Here is a 19,226-nt window from a genome sequence, read left to right as displayed (position 1 = left end):
GAGGTTGAGCCACTAAGCCTCTCATTTGTCAAGTGGAGAAAACGCATAATACTTAACATCTCCAAATAATAAATGGAACTAGCTATGGGTCAACTATTTGGAAATAGAGTTGTTTATCTCAGAGGTTCACCCCCAGGCATAGAAAATGCGCTCCTATTTCCCCCAGGAAGAGAGGTGAGATTGAAAGAGTACTTTTGCTTGTTCCTTCTCTCTCTTTTTGCATAATTATTCCTTCAGGGCAAGGGGCAGATTGCTAATAGTCAGCTCTTGTGTGGAGTTGAATCATAAATACAATAGATAAGACTTGCAGTTCCCCGCTCAGTGAGTAGAAGCACCACACGTACCCACAGGACTGACCCCTGCCTCCAGATCAGCAATTTATCTGTATCCCAGTTAAAGATCATTCAGAATTGCCATCTGAGCTACAAATGTGAAATGGGGCAATAAATATTAATATCATGGCTGTTTGTCAACCTGTACCTGTGGGGACTTAGCACCGGCCCCTCTCAGGCAGAGTATGTCGCTGCAGCCACACATCAGAAACCTGGTGTCACCACTCCTCCCAGACACCCAGCCCCAGAGAGCTGCAGATGACTGTCCGCTGTGTAGAGCTTTGAGTAGAGTCTTTAGGCTCACAAGAGAACTTGCCAGTGTTTGGAGATGAATTCTTGCTTCTGACGGTACTGCAACACATGTGATATCATTGGTTCACTTTGTCACTTTTAGTGTTATCTCTAAGTTAGTGCCATGGAGAATTCAATGAGTTTATGTAACTACTTGGTACAGGCAGCATGCAAGTCTCAGTAGTTGCTGTTGTTGTTGTTGCTATGGTTGCCATTTGTTGTTGGGCCCAGGACCTGAGTAGCATTGCAGACTATTCTCTCCAACGCCCTGACTGGTGTCTGTCAATGGAGGCTCTTCACACCTTCTTTGGTGCTCCTTTGGAGGTACCCACCATTGCCTTCAGCTCTCTCCTGAGGTAAGCAGCTGGGCAGGGGTGATTTAGAATATTCATCAAGCTGAAGGGCACATTCCCCTTCCGAGGAAGGGCAGTCTGACTGCTGACCTCCTTAGTCAGGCTGCCATGATATTAATATTTATTGTCCCTTTTAACATTTGTAGCCTGAATGGCAATTCTGAAATCATGGGAATTTCCACAGTTTGCTTTGACAACTTCTGCGTTTGTCAAACTCTCCACACAGGACGAAGACTGTTGGACTCCCAGCAGAAGGATGAGTTTTGAAGGCATCTCACCTGGATATAAGTCCATGCTCTGCTCTTGCCAAGCTTGAAACCTTGGGTAAAATCACTCAGCATCTTCTGTCCTCACTTTTATCTTTAAAAGTTTTTCTGTGTAAAATCAAAGGAATAGCAATGTGTAGGAGTGCGGTGAGATGTAGGAACAATGTCTGTAGCACACAAAGGACACCGACCTGGCAAATAGGAGGTGCTCAAAAAATGGAAAATGTTGGTATAATCTCTTTTTTCAACCATTAAAATAAAACTTATTTTAAGTTTCTATAAATGTTGCATTCAAAATTATACACAAGCCAGGCATGGTGGCATCTAGCTACTCTGGAGATTGAAACAGGAGAATCCCTTGAACCTAGGAGTTCAAGGCTAACCTTGGCAAAAAAGCAAGACACTGTTCTTGCGGGGGAAAAAGTATACACACAAACACATACAAATTAAAATGTGCAAAGGAAAATATCAACATATTAATAGTCATTATTTTTGGAAGTACTACCTGAACACCAAAAGCTAAAATAAACTTAAAAAACATAACTGCAGGGACATATTAATTTTTAATCACCCAAGTGATATCTGATAGATACATTCACCTTATGCTCACTTCTTTTCCTTGCCAGATACAAATGAGGTTAGAATTTTGTGGGAAGTATTTATACCTTTGATTTTAATATGTTTATATTCATATATATTTACTTGAAGAGAACAGCATTGCCTTATGTTCTTGCTTTTAAAATGGTATTATCTCATGTGTTATTCTACAATTCACTTTTTTTCATGTAACATCATGCTTGTGAAATTTCATTATACTGCTAAAATGGATCTAACTCATTCCTTTGAACTGCTATATTTTTATATGACTATACCATGGTTTAATAATGATTCCACTTCGGATGGACATTTAGGCTGTCCGAATTTTTTCACACTTATGAACAACATTGCAGTGAACATCTTTGTATGTCTCCTGTGAACATAGAGGTTTCTTCAATGGAACACCCAGAATTTCTTAGAAGATTGTGGGTATGTTTAGTTCTGATAGACACGTATCAACAGCCCATCAAAATGACAGTCCCTCTTCTCTAGAACTTTGCCAAAACTTAATTGTGTCAAATTTTAAATTGTTTTCCAACCAGATAAATAAAAGTCATATCCCATTGTTGTTTTGCTTTGTTTTTTATTTTGAATAATTATTGGGTTCAAAGGAAATTGTGGAGAGGTCTCCAGTCTCCTTCACCCAGTTTCTCCCAATTGTTACATCTTATACTATAAATCTAGAGTACAGTGTCAGAACCAGAAAATTGACATTGGTGTAAAGTATGTAAAGTACTCTATGTCATTTCTCATATGTGTAGATTCATGTAACTATAACCATAATCAAGATACAAAACCATTTCTTTACCTTGACAATCTTTATGCCACCCCTTTATGAGCCTACCTGCCCTCGTCTAGCATCCCTAACCCCTAATACCTACACTCGTCCCTCCTTATCTGAAGAGAACTGGTCCCAGAACTCCTCTACAGATGCCAAAATCTGGGATGCTTAAGTCTCATATAAAATGACACAGTATTTGCCTATAACCTACATTCTCCCAATACCTTAATTCATCTCTAGATTATTTATAATACCTAATACAATGTAAATGTTATGTAAATAGTTGTTAAACTATATTGCTTAGGGAATAATAACAAGAATAAAAATCTGTACATGTTCAGCAGAGATGTCATTTAAAAAAATATTTTACACACAAGTTTCATTGAGTTCAAGGACATGGAACTGGTGGCTATGAAGGGCCAACTGTACTTCTCTGTCTTCCATCTCTATAATTGTATCGTTTTGGAAATGTTATACAAATGCATTCATGAACATGTGACCTTTTGAGATTGACTTTTTTTCACTCAGCACAATGCCCTTGAGATCCATCCACATTGTTACATTTATCAATAATTTGTTCCTTTTATTGCTGAGTAGTAACTCAGGATACGAATTACAGTAGTTTAATTATTCACCTATCACCCGACATTTTAATTGCTCTGAGTTTGGGGATATCACAAAGCTGCTATGAGCACTATGTACAGGTCTTCGTGAAGGAAAGTTTCCATTTCTCTGGGATAAACGGTGGGAGGGCAATTGCTAGATCACACATATTTGGTAAACACACATTCGGTTTTTTTGGAAAACTGCCAAACTGTTTTCCAGAGTGGTCGGTACCATCTGAGAGATTCAGTTTCTCTACATTCTTGCCACTATTTGATGCTGTCACTGGGTTTTATTTTACTGGTTCTAATTATGATATTGTTTCATGGTTTTAATTTGCATTTCCCTAAGGCTGGCGATGTTGAACAATTTTTCACGTGCTTATTTGCCATTTGAATACCCACTTTCATGAAATCTTTTCAAGTCTTTTGCCCATTTTCCAATTGGATTGTCTGATATTTTGCAGTTGAGATTCGAACATCCTTCATGTATTTGTTTATCCTAGATTGGAGACTTTATATAGGAGTGGAAGTTTAGGCTCCCCAAGGGGATCCGATGAGGACAAGAGTGGATGCTTACCACCAGGCAAGGATGAGAGTCCAGATTCCTCACTTGACCTTCTCTGACACCACCCCAACCCGGGGAGAGGTTGTGGGCCCACAGGGATGCTCATGAGAGCTTGTCAAGAGTGGAATTTTAAACTTCCCTCTTGGACTTTGATGGCAGAAGTGGGGTTGAACCACAGGTTCTTTTGGTATGTCTGACGGGGGCAGATTAGTGATTGCCTATGAGTTTTCTGCCTTGCTGGGCTGCCCTTTTGTGGTTTCTGACTGGAGAGAAGCAGGCTTTCCTTGGGCTTCTTTTGGTTCACTATTGTTGGCATTTTCTGGTTGCCCACTTCTCTAACACCCAGTCTAGAACATACGAGGCCAAAAGAAAACCCAGGGAACACACCAGGTTCTTGCTTCTCAGGTTCCAGGGTCTCTAATTGATCTTCCTTCTTCTCTCCAACTTTTGGGGTCTCCTAATGTTGTTTTATATATAATGTCCACAGGTTTTAACTGTACTTAGCAGGAGGAATGGGAAGAACTACTTCTACTTCATCTTTCTAGAAGCAGAATGCATACTTCATTTTTTAAAATTAGCTTCTTTAAGTGAATTTGATTATAATTTTACAAGTTCATTGGACACTCAATTTTCCTATTCTAGAATTTCCTGCCTCTTCATACACACGCTTCCTCTATTTTCCTATTAGATCAATTATATTTTTCTTTAAGATTTGTAGGGATTCTTTATGTATTTTGAATATTATTCCTTTGTTGGTTTACACATCTTCCAAGTCTGTTGCTTATTTTTGTCTGTTTACAATGCTGTATCTTTCTAGGGCTTTTACATTTTAATGCAGTCATCATATCATAATTTAATAACAAAACTACAGGAACTATATCAATATGCAACAATGGGAAGATAAAGTCCTGTGTAAGTATTAAAAAGATATTGCACCCTAAATCAAGAAAGACCTAAATCTATGTTAGAACTATTATTGTAGAGATTTCATGTACTCTTTCAGTACTTTGAGAGAATAAAGCATTTGTAGTAGATAGTATTCCTCTTCCCCGCTTCCCTCTATTTTCCTCAAGAATCATTTCTTTATCTTCTCTTGAAAGCTATGACAATTCCTTTCTTGTTGTCTTATCACAACACAATCGTGATATCATTTCTCTTATCTTATTCTTATTGGATGGGGACAGCTCTATCCAGACCAAATATTATGTAGATAAATTTTTCCTGACTCCTTCCCCTATCCTTTCCCCTGTTGTTCTAATAATCTGTGTTCTTCTTTCTGCTTTTCTCTTGTTGGGGCAGGGAGAAGGAATAAATCTGCATTTATGTTTAACTGCATTGGTGCATGTGACCTCTGACTCAACTCTCTTCTCTGGAATTCTGTTAAAATGTCTAGAATGTCTTTTTCACCTGAGAGATGCTCTTAAATATTGGATTATTCCTCCATTTCAAGCTGAGCCACCAAGGACTCAACTGGCTTGTGTTAAGGACAACCTGCTCTAATTATTTTTTTTAATTATTCACAATAGCTAGATTGTGGAACCAACCTAGATGCCCTTCAATAGATGAATCAATAAACTGTGGTATATATACACAATGGAAAATTACTCAGTCATAAAGAAGAATAAAATTATGGCAATTGCAGGTAAATGGATGGAGTTGGAGAATATCATGCTAAGTGAAATAAGCCAAGCCCAAAAAACCAAAGGCCAGATGTTTTCTCTGATAAGTTGATGATGATACATAATGGAGAAAGATGGGGTTAGGGAAGAATGGAGGAACATTGGACATTGGATTGTGCAGAGGGAAATGAGGGCAAGGGTGGGGGGAAGGAAAGATGGTGGAATGAGACAAACATTATTACCCTACGTACATGTAAGATTACATGAATGGTGTGACTCTACATCGTGTGCAACCAGAGAAATGAAAAGTTATGCTCCATTTGTGTAGAATGAGTCAAAATGCATTCTGCTGACATGTATAACGAAATAGAACAAACAATTTTAAAAAGAGTCAACTAAAACCTTGAAATATTAAAAAAAAAAAATTCTGCTCACATGCCTCTCCCGAGCTGCTAATCCATGTCAGTTTCAGCAGAAATAGAATAAAATAGAGGAAAATTAATAGTTTGGGATATTATGTCCCCTTATAGCACACTGAAGATTTCTGAACATCTTCCCTTGGATTATTACCATCCTTGGTGACTTTGGTTATTTCTTTTATCTTCCTGTTTTGTTAAAGCCCTCTTTGACATTGGATACAAAATAATTCCTAGTGGTTTTTCCATACCAAGTCTCCTGCCTTCCTTTCAGTCAGGGAAAAACAAAATGGTGAGCCCTAGTGGCTTGCTTACACTATGAATCTACCCAGCATGCCCGACTCCCCAAATGGCAGTAAGATGAAGGTGGTCGAGATTAAGGAGAGTTTTCTGAATTTTATCAGAACCCTTTCTAGAGGTATTTTACACTGGGTGAGGCATCCATTTCTAGAGTCTTAGATTTCTAGCTACTTTCCAGAATTAGAATGCTATATACTATGTGTTGGTTTATTTATTTATTATTCATTCCATTGTCTTAGTTTCATGTTTTGATTTGAATGTTTGTGTCTTCTCCAAAGTTCATGTTAAAACTTAACCCCCAATGCAATGATATTAATAGGAAGAGTCTACAGGAGATGATTAGGCCATTGTGGATGGGATTAGTCCCTTGTGAAGGGTTCAAGACAACCAATTCAGCCCTTCCAATTCTTCTTCCTTGTGAAGACCCAACATTTGTCCCTTTTGTCCTTCTGTTTCTATCCATGTGAGGACACAGAAACAAAATACCATCTTGGAAGAACAGAGCAGGCCTTTATCAGATTCTGAACCTGCCAATGTTTTGTTCTTGTGCTTCTCAGACTCCAGAACTGTGACCAATAAATTTATGCTGTTTACAAATTACCAGGCCTAAAGTGTTTTGTTATAGCAGCAGGAACAAACTAAGGCAGCTGAAGGTGAGAGAGATTGTAACTGTGTTTTGTCTGTTTTGCTACCTTTCCCCAGAATAGGCCTGAATCACACTAGAAACAGCACTTCAGTTCCTTATGTCTGACATTGTTTGCCTGTGAGTAGGAGAAATTATGCTTGCTTTTGTTAAATGACTACTAAATGAGTTCCATGAACTATCAGTCAATAAACTAAAAAGAGTTAAAATAATGAAAAATAGACACATATGAAAATCACATTGTGTCGATTTCCATTTGTTTCTTCCAGAAAGTTTTCCCTCAAGTTCTCTCACCCAATTGATTATTCACATTATATTTGAACTGGGTTGCTAATTTTTCATGTTCCCTCCCTCCCTCCCTCCCTCCCTCCTTCCCTCCTTCCTTCCTCCCTCTCCTCCTCCCACTTTCCCTCCCTCCCTCCCTTCCTTTCTTCTTCCCACCTTTCCTTCCTTCCTTTATTCATTCATTGCTTCTTCCTTCTTCCAAGGTAACTGAGACCCCACTTCTAAAGGTGTGAAGGGCTGACAGGGTGGTTTTCCCCAAGATAAAACTGGCTTAAACCAACTGAGCTGCTTGGTCTTACTAATGTCGTTTTCTCCACTGCAATTTTAAAATGACAGCTCCTATGTCCAGCATGTCCTTACTGAGTTCCATTCCTTCCCTCAAATGACTTCTAGTCCTTTAGCTATCAGTTGAGATATCATTTGATGATTCCTCTTACTACTTAGGACCAGCCTAGGTGACCCCATGTGAGTCTTTTTCCACAAAATACTGGCTTACCCTTATTTGCACCCTGCATGGTGATTGCTTGTGTCTTTTTATTTCCTGTTGGACAGTAAGCCCAGAAGGAAAGGGACTAAGCACCCAGTTCAGTGCTTTGCATATAATTGCCCCTCCACGAATATGTGCTTTGTAACTGATTTTTAAATTTTAATAGCATTTAAGAAATTTCTAAAGTGCTCTGAAGTTCAAAAACAGTGTGTAGTTGCCAAGTTGGTTATCATTCCACCCTCTGTGGTTTTTTTGGAAGGGGTACATAAATACATTTGATTCACAAAAGCACGACCAGGTCGACCCAACTAGCAATGGAGTTTGGTCAAACACCAGAGCTGGGTTACATTCTGAGCCAGCTGAGAAGCCACAGGTTTCATCACGCTGTTATTAATGGCTTTATTTTACCATGACTATTTCACCATTCCACACTTTGCAGAATCCATCAAAGGCATGCTCTCTGCCCCAAGGCTTTGGATTTTGTCATTCCACTGCCTGAAGTCATCCATCTGATAAGCAAAGGGAAATACACACCTCTCTCATAAGGGTGTTGAACATTAATTAGGCAACAATCAGCTGTCTTCGATAGGAAAGCACCGTGAGTGAACATGTTCCGTGTCTGTTCTAATTATGCGCCATGTGTGAGCAAGGTGGCTAAGACCCCAGAGCTTTGCAAGGGCTTTGAATGCAGTGCCAAGCCTGTTGTCTCTAAGTACGAAGTACCAGTAGGAGGCATTAAAATGTCAGCACCTTTTCGGGAATTTTGCTCATTAAAACAGCTGCAGAAGAGTACTCTGAATAAGTAACCTAGACCAAGCTACAGTCTAAGCACTAGAGCAGATAGGAGCCTCTGGAGAGTTCTGGAGAGTTCCAGGAGTGCAAGGAACAAGGGTTTTAAATGGTGGGTGATGTGGTGTGGGGGGCTCCGGGAGAATCTGAATTTGCCCAGCACTCCCACCCGGCAACACAGCAGTAGATCAACTTGACACTTCCCGGTCCTAATTTACTTCCTCCTTGTTTTTATTTCACGGCATTCCCAATTATGCAGCTGCCAGGAAAGGAAGCAATGGAATTTCAATATAGAAAAGACCAGGCCACTTTTTTTTGTGGACTGCTCATTTCTGTGCAAAGAGCCAATGGGTCACATCTTCTGCCGGTTCAGAGATGCTTCCAGGACAACCAAGCAAGGTCGAGCGACAAGCACCAGCCTTTGGGGCTGTGCTCTTTCCTCCATGGCCACACATTCTCAGCTGCCTGGGGGATCATCCATAACGGGCCATTTTATTTGGTAAATGTTCCCCTACTTACTGAAGAGTGTTCATTATTAATGACCAGAAAGGGAACTCCTGCCTCCTGAGGCAGAAGTTGATACATTTGCTTTGTATAATTGCCTTGTATAGTTACCATGCGGTTGTTCAGCTAAAATAAATTGCCTTCTTCCCATAAGAGTCTCCCCTGGTGTCACGGGAGAGCTAGAGGGAAGCTGGCCACAGAGAGTAATCTCTTCGCTAACGCCATCGAAGCGTTAGTACAGAAGCGGCAGGCAGATGGCAAGTGGGAGATGGATAGCATTTTTTAATGGCTTCAGAATAGCCCTGTCTGAACGGCTTTGCTGAACGACAGCATGCAGTGTGATTTCATTTATCAACTGCTGCCATGGTTAGATCTTCTGAGAACTTTCCCCAAGTCCCTCTATCAGGATAAAAACTGATTTCACTGCAAAGGAGGGAAATGTAGTTGAAAAAGCAAGGATGGAAGGAAAAGAAGAAATCAGACCCACAAATAAAGGACAGGTACCCTTCAGAGGCAGCAGGCTCCTGTCATCTGGCATTTAAAGAAAGTAGCTGCCCGCTGAGATTTAATGGCAGAAGTTGAACTCTGAACTCCGAAATGAAATAGGCCCAAAGTCTAGGAGGAAAGGTCATGATAAAGACAGCATACCTCAGTCTGTCTCTAATTAGTAAGAATTCACATTCCACTGATGAGATTAACCCCTCATCATCCATGCCAGTGATTTGGGAGATGCCACTTCTGATCAGGAAAAATCCGCATGTAGAAGGTAATCCATGTGGAAACCGGGTGAAGAAATAACTTTGCACCTCGGATTTTCAGCTTCTAGAAATGTCTGGAAAAAGCCATAATTCCCATAGAAGCAGGTTTAAAGGAGCATACTAGAGTGATTAGCAGAAAACATAGTGCTAGCATTTCTTAAAAATTAGCAGATAAGCTAAGCATGAAGTTAAAGGATGAGAATGAAACAGAAGAGGAGTTTGAGGGAGCCAAAAATTTAATGGCAAGAGAAAACAGTCACAGACCACTCACAGAAAACCTTAGACCATGGTCAGCATTTTTCTGTTCTGATGTTTAAAATGAAATGATGCAGAAAGCCGTTCTTTCTTATTCTGTAGCGCATCATTCTTTCAAAACATACACAGGTGTTAGTAATTAGTCACCACTTGAAATTTATGTTTGTTGCTTTAATACACCATTCTTTTTTGGATTTAGATAACATTCCCTCTCTCTCTCTCTCTTCCTCCCTCTCTTTCAAATCTGAAATAAGCCTGACTTGTTTATCCATATTTTTCAGTTTGATTTTATAGATACTTTTTGATTGCCTCCAGTGTTCAAAGTATTTCAAGACACTGACCATACTTTATAAGCCCCAAACTGTGTCAAAGATATTTATTTGTATAGTGGGATGAAATATTTGAAATTGAGATGTTCTCCGAAATTCAAATTAGAAACTTGGTGCCAGCAGCGGAGAGGAAATGTTTCCCCAGAGTTGGCGTACAAGGGAGTAAAACAAACACAGAAACAACTGCAGGAAAAGGCAGAGTAAGACCCTGCTCCAAAGAGGCACAAACCAAGCCGCATGGTCTGCACTCAGAATCACAGGTCCCCACTCACCGACTGTGTGACTCTGGGCAGGTCCCTGGTTCTCCAGGAAGCCTGGTTTCCATGATAAAGTGGAGAGAAAGGTATTCAGTTAACAGGTGTGCTGTGGAGATATAATGCAACCTTGGAACTGTGTCCAGGTAGGACTGTTCAAGAAATATCTTAGAAATATACTGTGAGTTCAAGGGAAGAGGTTGCACTAGGTGGGGAAAAGATGGACAGGAAAGGAAATGTGTTTTTAAAGGTGGTATTTGAGGGGTTTGAGGGATGTTGCCCACAGGTGGAGGCTGTGCTGGAGAGAAAGGGGCTGTGTCTGCCTAGAGAAGGGAAAGAGTCGGGCTAGGGGCGTAGCTCAGTGATAAGAGCATGTGCGAGGCCCTGGGTTCAATCCCAGCACCATTATGGCGGGGGCATATTGGGGATTGAACTCAGGGGCACTTGACCACTGAGCCACACCCCCAGCCCTGTTCTGTATTTTATTTAGAGACTGGGTCTCACTGAGTTGCTTAGTGCCGCGCTTTTGCTGAGACTGGCTTTGAACTCGTAATCCTCCTGCCTCAGCCTCCAGAGTGGCTGGGATTACAGGCGTGTGCCACCACATCCACCAATCCCAGCACCATGTTTTAAAAGGGGCAGGGGAGAGTCAATACTACTTCTGATGTCCCCACACCATTAGGGCATTCTGGGGCAAGCACCTACTCAGCTGAGGAAAGTAATTGAGAAAATAAAGAAAAAGAAGGCCAAGAACAAAAGCTTGATATTGGCCAAATTACATCATTATCTTGTGTGCACATACAAATATGTAACAACAAATCCCACGGTTATGTACGACTATAATGCACCAATAAAAATATGGAGAAAACAACAACAAAAAACTTAAGGCAGGAAAAATGGAGCAAGTGGTCTGAGAATTTATGAAAGAACACAGAAAAGAACAGTGTCAAAGAAGCCAAGGTAGGAAAGAATATCGAAAAGGAGCCATGGTTAAGTAAGGGGTTACAGAATGGAGACCACGCAGAGGCCAAGGGATCAGTAAGTCAGTGGCCAGGGACAGTCTACGACAGTAATCTGGCGACCAAATGACACTGGTGTTACTGCTTATGAGGAGGCTCTTCCAGAAGAAGTGGGTTTACTGTGCTGTATTCTGAAGGGCTCCACTCATTCAGGCCATGTCTCCCAGGAATGGGGTGGACATTCCGGTGTCAGGAAGGCTGGGTATTCCGTGAGGGCCCTGAACTCAGAAGGCAAGTAGGGGAGAGATCTTTCTGGGGCTCACGTGCTCCTTTGGGGGCACGAGATTGAACTTGGGGTTGCTTAACCACTGAGCCAAAGCTCCAGCTGCTTTATTTATTTATTTTTTGAGACAGGGCCTCGCTAAGTTGCTGAGGCTGACTTTGAACTATTGATTCTCCTGCCTCAGCCTCCTGAGCCACTGGGATTACAGGCATATGATAGCGTGCCTGGTTAGAGGCTCATGTTCTCAAGTCTGGACTTTGAGAACAGTTAAAGAAAGACTTGGGAAAATGTTGTCCACCACAGGGAACTAGACAGGAGGGCATTCTCACATGGACAGTTCTAGAAGAAAGCTCCACTTTGTTGGGCAGATAATTAGGTTGGGGTTATTACCTTCCTTTCCTTAGCCTAAATCTTCAGTTCTATCTTGTTTAAAGGTTTCTGACTAGTCTTAGTTGTACTGGGAGGGATTACAAAATGCATTGTCTGAACTCATCAGGACTGGGACACTGTACCCTTTGAGGCTCTTGGGGGTGACGCCTTCTAAGAGAGTAATCCCAGCTGGGAGCCAGCGTCCGGGGCGGCTGGAACAGGAGCTAAGGTAACAGACAGTGAGTTTAGACAAAGATGAGTGATTATAGCAGGTTCCTTCTGTCTTCTCTAATTGGTACTTGTGCTCTTGGGGTGAGAAGACAGACCACTGAGTAAGACACTGTGTCCTCAAGGAGCCTAAGCTGAGGGAATGACTTCACACGTAGGCAGATTTGGCATGTTTGTTAACAGAGTCAGGGAATCCGCAGGTGAGGAGATCAAGCAGTCCAGACAGGGAAGGGTGCAGTGAGGAGCTGGGGAAGTGGGGTCCAGGGCTCAGGTGGGGGTTCACCTGTGAAGATTCCTCTTCTGCAACCCAAAGACTCGGACAGAGGGAGAAAAACAAAAAAAATCAGTGAAAATCAACAGCAGGCTTTGGCCCTCCTTGCTGTGCAGAAAGCTAAGGTCCAAGGAAGGCAGGGCCAGGTGGAGGGCTGCAAGGCTCTCTGGAAGAAGTAGGGAGGACAGGGAGGCCACACAGTCCCGGAGGCCATGTGGCAAGGAGCGGGCCCATCCTCACCCAGGGACAGCTGCCAGAGCTGCACGTGCTGGGCCTTCGAGAGAAGACACGGATGGCCTCCAGCACACCCTCTGTCTGAGCGCGAGGTTGTAGCCCTAGGAGCGAATGGTCAGGTACAGGAGAAAACAACTTCACACCAACCACAGCACAACAGGCCTCACACGCGCCAGCGGCTGCCTGGACTGCCTCTCAGATGCCTCATCAACTCCTGTTCGACCAGAGTCTCCCGTTTAGAAACCCAGCTCTATGGTCAGGGATGTCTTCCTGAACCTCCCAGGCAGAACTGGTTCTCCTTCTCTGCTCGTGGACATTTTGTCCTTACTGCCATTTCTTTCCAACCTTAGCTTGCCCTGTGTTCCACCCAGGCTGTGCCTGCGCTTCCTGAGGAGAGAGCCCGCCTTTCCTCCTTTGTGCCCAGGCGTCAGTGCAGCCCAGACTCCGCAGTCCGGGGTTCCCACCCACACACAGCATCACAGGCAGGAGCTCCAGCCCACCACGAGGGCTGCTCAGGATACTCGCTTTCCTTCAAGTTCACCTTCATTCCCTTTTCAACTATCCCAGCAATTTGCTTTTTTCTGCCTCAGTACAATGAAGCTGATTGTTTTTCATATGCTGATTTGATATGTCATTCACAATTTTTGTTTACTTTTTTTAGTTTTTAATTGGTGCAGTATAGTTACACATAAAAGTGGAATTCATTGTGACGAGTTCACACAGGCACACGGCATAGTTGGCTTAATTTCAATCTGCTGTTCCTCCCCTCCCCCATCCCTCCTCCCTCTCCTTCATGCCCCTTCCTCGATTCCATGATTCTCCCTTCTATTTTCATAAGATCCCCTACAAGTTTTAATAAAACTTTATTTAGAGCTGACAAAGGAGCAAGTGATTTGTAGAAATCACAGGTACTCCCCATTGATTTGTGAATCCTCTGTCTTCATCACATCCTCACTATATTTTTTAATAAGATAGATAGGTATAGAGATGATAGATAGATAGATAGATAGATAGATAGATAAATTACTCACATATGTAAGTGGTAAGGATTGCTTTTCAAAGTATGATCAATAGACCAGCAATAATCACACCATGGAAACTCATTAGCAATGCAGAATCTCAGGCCCCACTCTCAGACCTGAATTAGAACCTGCATTTTAACAAGATTCCCAGCTGATTACTATGTACATTCAGAATTGAGATGCACTGAAATCTAAAAAAGCCAATTTAAATAATTTACTATTATGGAAGATGCACTCTGACATTTTAAAATTCTGTTCTGTTTCGCTTTTTTAAAACACTGGTCATGACCCAAAAGTAACTCTTATCATCATCTTATTCCCAGTATTCAATTTTCTACCTCAACACAGGTCCTAAACACAAGTCTAAAAACATAACATTCATTCATTTGCTATTCAAAGCTTGGTACATTGATTAAAATGTCCCCAGACCTCTCAAACTACCCTTAATTGCAGAAGACAATAACCCAAGTGTCCACAGGTGCCTTATACATAAGAATCTACCTCTGGTTTGAGAATTTGTTTCAAACATTTGTTTTGTTTTGAAATTTTATACAAATTTCCCATACAAATTTGACTTAGGAGATCTGCTGGCTTTGGCACAAGAACATTTTTTTAATGTGGAAAATTCCAAACACACAAAAATGGAATAGTGTAATGAACTTTAATGAACTTTAATACACAACTCTAAAACTTAGCATTCTATCATTTTCTTTCAACTCTTTACCCCCTCCAGGACACACACAGATACAGAGACACATACATTGCAAACTCGGTTTTTGCTGGAATACTTTAAAGAAGCTCCCAAAAGATGTTATTTCACCTCAAAGTTTGCTAATAGATGAGGACTCTTTTTCGAACCATGTCTCAGTATCATTAACACACCTAATAAAATTCCAGTAACTCTTATCATCATCTTATTCCCAGTATTCAATTTTCCCTCTTGTCTCAAAAATGTATTTTTAATGTCTGAATTGTTTGAATTGGGAATCCTAAAATAGCTACATATTACATGTGATTGGCATATCCTTTAAGGGAGTTCTCCAGTCTTCCTTTATGTTTAAAATGCAATTTCTTCGGGGAAGAAACTGAGTCATGTCCTTTGTTACATTTTGGCTCATCGAACCCTCATGCTGTCATTTAGCATGTTCCTCTTCCTTCAAATTTTCCTTAACCTGGTTGGCAGGGGCTTGACTGGAATCAGTCTTGACTTTGGCATGTCATCCCATACACTGGGTAGTTGGTGCTCTGCCCTTTATACCACATGCACAAACTGGATGCCTGTCCTACTTTGAGGGGTTTTAAGATTGACCAATGGGTTTAGGAGATGACGTCTGATCCACTGATTATTGAGTTGCAATCACATTTCACCTAATGCTATCAGTGGCCCCTGAGGATTGTTACCTAAAACCAAGGTTTCACCAGGGGTAACAAATTTGCTCATTCTGTCATTCCTTACTAGCTAAGGGAATGACTTTCCCTCGTGAGCTAGTTGCTTACTCTAAAATACTTCAAAGGAAAAACAATACAAATTCTTGATCCTTCCCCATGATTTACCAATTTTCAGAATGAGTAGGTGCCTTCTCAAGATCCCTCTAAGGGAAATGTTAATTACAGCCCCATTTCACAGACAGAAACTAAGGCAGCAGGAGGTTGCCTGGCATCCCCAAGATCACAAAGCTACTGGAGATCAGAGCAGAGCTCCACAATTGAACGGGACTGACTCAGGTCTCTTTAGAAAACTTTTTCAAGTTTCTTCCTGTTTATAAATATATTAATAAGTTATAATAGATTCATAAGCAGAAATTACTTTGTTCCTTAAGAAAATGTACTCCTACTGACTTAGAAAAAGTGGAGGGCCACAATGTGATGATCACCTTGCACCTGTTAGGATGGAGATTAACAAAAAAGGAAAGATATAAGTGTTGATGGGAATGTGGAAAATTTGGAACTTGTACACACTATTGAGAATGGAAAATGGTACAGCCCTATGGAAAAAGTATGAAGTTTCCTGGAAACATTGAAAATAGGACTGCCATATGATCTGGTCATCCCAGTTCTAGATATTTAGCCAAAAGTACTTAAATCAGGATCCTGAGGAGATGAGAACTATCATGTTTACTGCAGCATTCTTCATAATAGCCAAGACATGGAAGTGATCACAATGTCTGTCAATAGATAATGGGATTTAAAAAATGCAGTGTGTGTGTGTGTGTGTGTGTGTGTGTGTGTGTGTGTGTTTACCTTTAAAAATAAGAAGGGGATTATTTTTGTGTGGAAGGGTACCAGGGATTGAACTCAGGGGTACTCAAACACTGAGCCACATCCCCAGCCCTATTTTTGTATTTTATTTAGAGACAGTCTCACTGAGTTGCTTAGCACCTTGTCATTGCTGAGGCTGGCTTTGAACTTGCTATCCTCCTGCCTCAGCCTCCCGAACCACTGGGATTACAGGTGTGTGCCACTGAGCTGGGCTAAGAAAAAGAGGATTTTACAGTAAGTGATAACATGGATGAATTGTAAGGCTGTTATGCTAAGTGAAATACACGAGTCACATAAAGACAAGTACTGCTTGATCCCATTTAAGTGAAATATTCTAATTAGTCAAACTTCCAGAAGCACAGAACAGAACAGGGGCTGTGGGGAGAAGAAAACTGAGAGTTGCTAATCAGTGGATATGAAATTTCAGTTATGCAAGATGAGTAGGTTCCAGAGATCTACTGTACAATACAGTGCCTATACATAGCAATACTGTACTGTACTCTTAAAAATCTGTTAAAGAGGCTAGATCTTGTGTCAAGTGTTCTTACCACAATAAAAATCTTAAAAGAAAAAGAAAAGACTCCTGTTGTGTGAAGGGAAACCCGAGTGGAAGACTAAATATAAAGAACCATTCTCTTTTCCATCAAGCTTTGGAAAAGTATCAAGTGCTTTGTTGCTGATATTAATGAAACATCTGTGCTAATGAGTCAGGAGAAGGTATCATTATTACCACCGTAAGCTGATGGCTTTTTCAGGTGATAATTAACTGGCATTACAGTAACAAAACCTCTCATAACAAAGAATTGTCTGGGGAAGTTGCTAGCCAGAAGAAGATGAGGGTTATCACTGTAACACAGATATTTGGCAGATGATCTGAAGTTAGAAAGTGGTATACACCCTCTTACACAAACACCTACAAACTCCTGGGGTGGCCTCAGATAATAAGTTAGAAAAGAGTTTGCATCAGGTCTTGAGAAGGTGAGCAAAAACTATTGTAAGATGATTGTGAACAAGTCCTATGTCACTGACTTGGAGATCATTTGGCAGTCATTTATAATTTGGGGGAGTTTACCTGGTATACTTCAGTATTTCCATAGATAACTAATAACAAGAAAGATGATTAAGTTGGAGGGAAACTCGAGATCAACAGAGACAACAAAGGTAACCAGATGTGCTAAAGATGCTTTGTGTGACTGAAGACGCGAAAGACAGAGACTTTGAGAAAACAGTTTGGATATCTGAAGGTTACAAAATCCAAGGAATGGAAGGAACAGTGTTACTTTAGAATGTGAAAGTACTTCTAGAATACAAAAGTGCAAAAATGATTGACAACCTGGCCTTTCCTGCTGTATGCCCTGGTCCTCCCCTTAGGGATGCTGCTCTTTGCCTTGGGAAAGCCTGCTTGCATCCGAGGTTAAGCTCCATGGGCCCAGCTTTGGAATGAATTGTCTGCTACTGTAGCCCCAGCACCCAGAACAGGGTCTAGCACATCCTACAAGAAGCTAAATGTACTTTTACAAAACAAGCTTACAGCTTTTGTCACTTGTTCTAAGGTAAAAGTTAACTCAAGCCCACTTCTGCAAGAAATTTAATTCTCCCATCCAATACCATCATCTTTATAGTTTAATTATAGTTTGCACCTTGTTTTCATTTTTCTTTTTAATACATGGATTTCTTTGCCACTAGATTATTAGTTCCCAGTGGTCTTTATTAAAATGCAATTCAAAGATTTCTTGCATTAACTTTACCTGTGGTATAATCATTTAGAATGTTGCATGCCACACTCTGCCCCAGACCTATAAAATCACAATCTATGGAGTTGGAGCTTGGTACTGAACACATTTTACCCAGCTGCCCAGGTGCACTCTGAGTTCTGAAAAGCAACCAAGGAGGCTTATTCATCCTTATATCTTCCATTGTGCTTCGAGTTTCCAATAAATGCTTACTGTGATGAATGGAATGGAATTGAACTACGAGGTGGGCATAGTATCGACGCAACGAATTGACTTGTCCCAATTTTGAAATGCAGCCACCTTCCAAGAGTGTTGTATCCCACAGGGGCTCGTGCAATGGGGGGTGAAGGGCACAGTGTCAATAACCACCCAGACATGGGAGTCAGGTAAGAGCAGGCGAGAGCTGCTGACTCATTTATTGCGGAAGCTGCTTCTTCTTTTATTGAGTATCTATCCAATCAGCGCGTCAATCAGTGCGTCACACCACTCGGAAACCACCAATCATTTAGTCTCCTAGAACCACCAATCATTTGAGGGTTTTGTATTTTGCACCAATGGGGAGATATTACTCCACACAAGAGAAAACAGAAATTTAAAGAAACAAAAAGTCCCAGGAAAAATAGGCATGTCAGTCAATGTTTTTAATGTAGATTTCCCTGTTGTGAGTATACATGGGGAAAACTGTGCAAATGTAAGTATACATATGAATGAACTTAAAAAAAAAAAAAAAAAAAAAAGGAACATGAAATCATCCAGAAGCTTCTTCCTGCCCTTTCTTGTCACTACCCTCCTTTGAGGGGAACTGCTGGCCTGATTCTAACACCATAGGTCTGGTGCACCTTTTTTTTTCTCATATGTCTTTACCTACCTGTTTGTCTGTTTGTCTGTCTGTCTGACCCTCTATCCATCTACTTATTGTTGTAGCTCACTCATTCTCACTGCTGTATAATATACCATCATATGAATATAGCAGAGTTTGCTTATCCACACCAATAAAAATGGGTATTTGGGTACTTTTCAGCTTTAGTTTATTCTGAATAGTGCTGTGAATACCCTTGCATATGCCTCTTCATGAACATATGTACATCTTTCTGTTGGATATTTAAGAATGAAGTTGCTGGGTCATATGGTGCACACATGTCTGTTCAGTTTGGATAAATACTGGCCCAATTTTTCATGTTTCTCTGTATTCATGCCTTTGTAATGTTCTCCCACATGGATGCTAGACTTGGTCATGTGACTTACTTTGGCCAATAGAGCAATAGAAGTACTGATGTTAAGCAAAACTCATGCAAGCACTTGCATCTCTCTCTCTCTCTGTCCCTCCCTCTCCACTCCCTCTCTCTCTCCTCTTTGACAACATATCCAGACTAGCCTGCTACAGGATATGAGAGATGTGAGAATGGAGACATCTTGGCTGAGACCTTCTCCTAGCCAGG

Source organism: Sciurus carolinensis, chromosome 15 (genome assembly GCF_902686445.1).
Source record: "Sciurus carolinensis chromosome 15, mSciCar1.2, whole genome shotgun sequence".
In the NCBI taxonomy this organism is placed as follows: domain Eukaryota; kingdom Metazoa; phylum Chordata; class Mammalia; order Rodentia; family Sciuridae; genus Sciurus; species Sciurus carolinensis.
The sequence above is the reverse complement of the archived record's forward strand: the minus strand, read 5'-3'. Positions refer to the sequence as shown.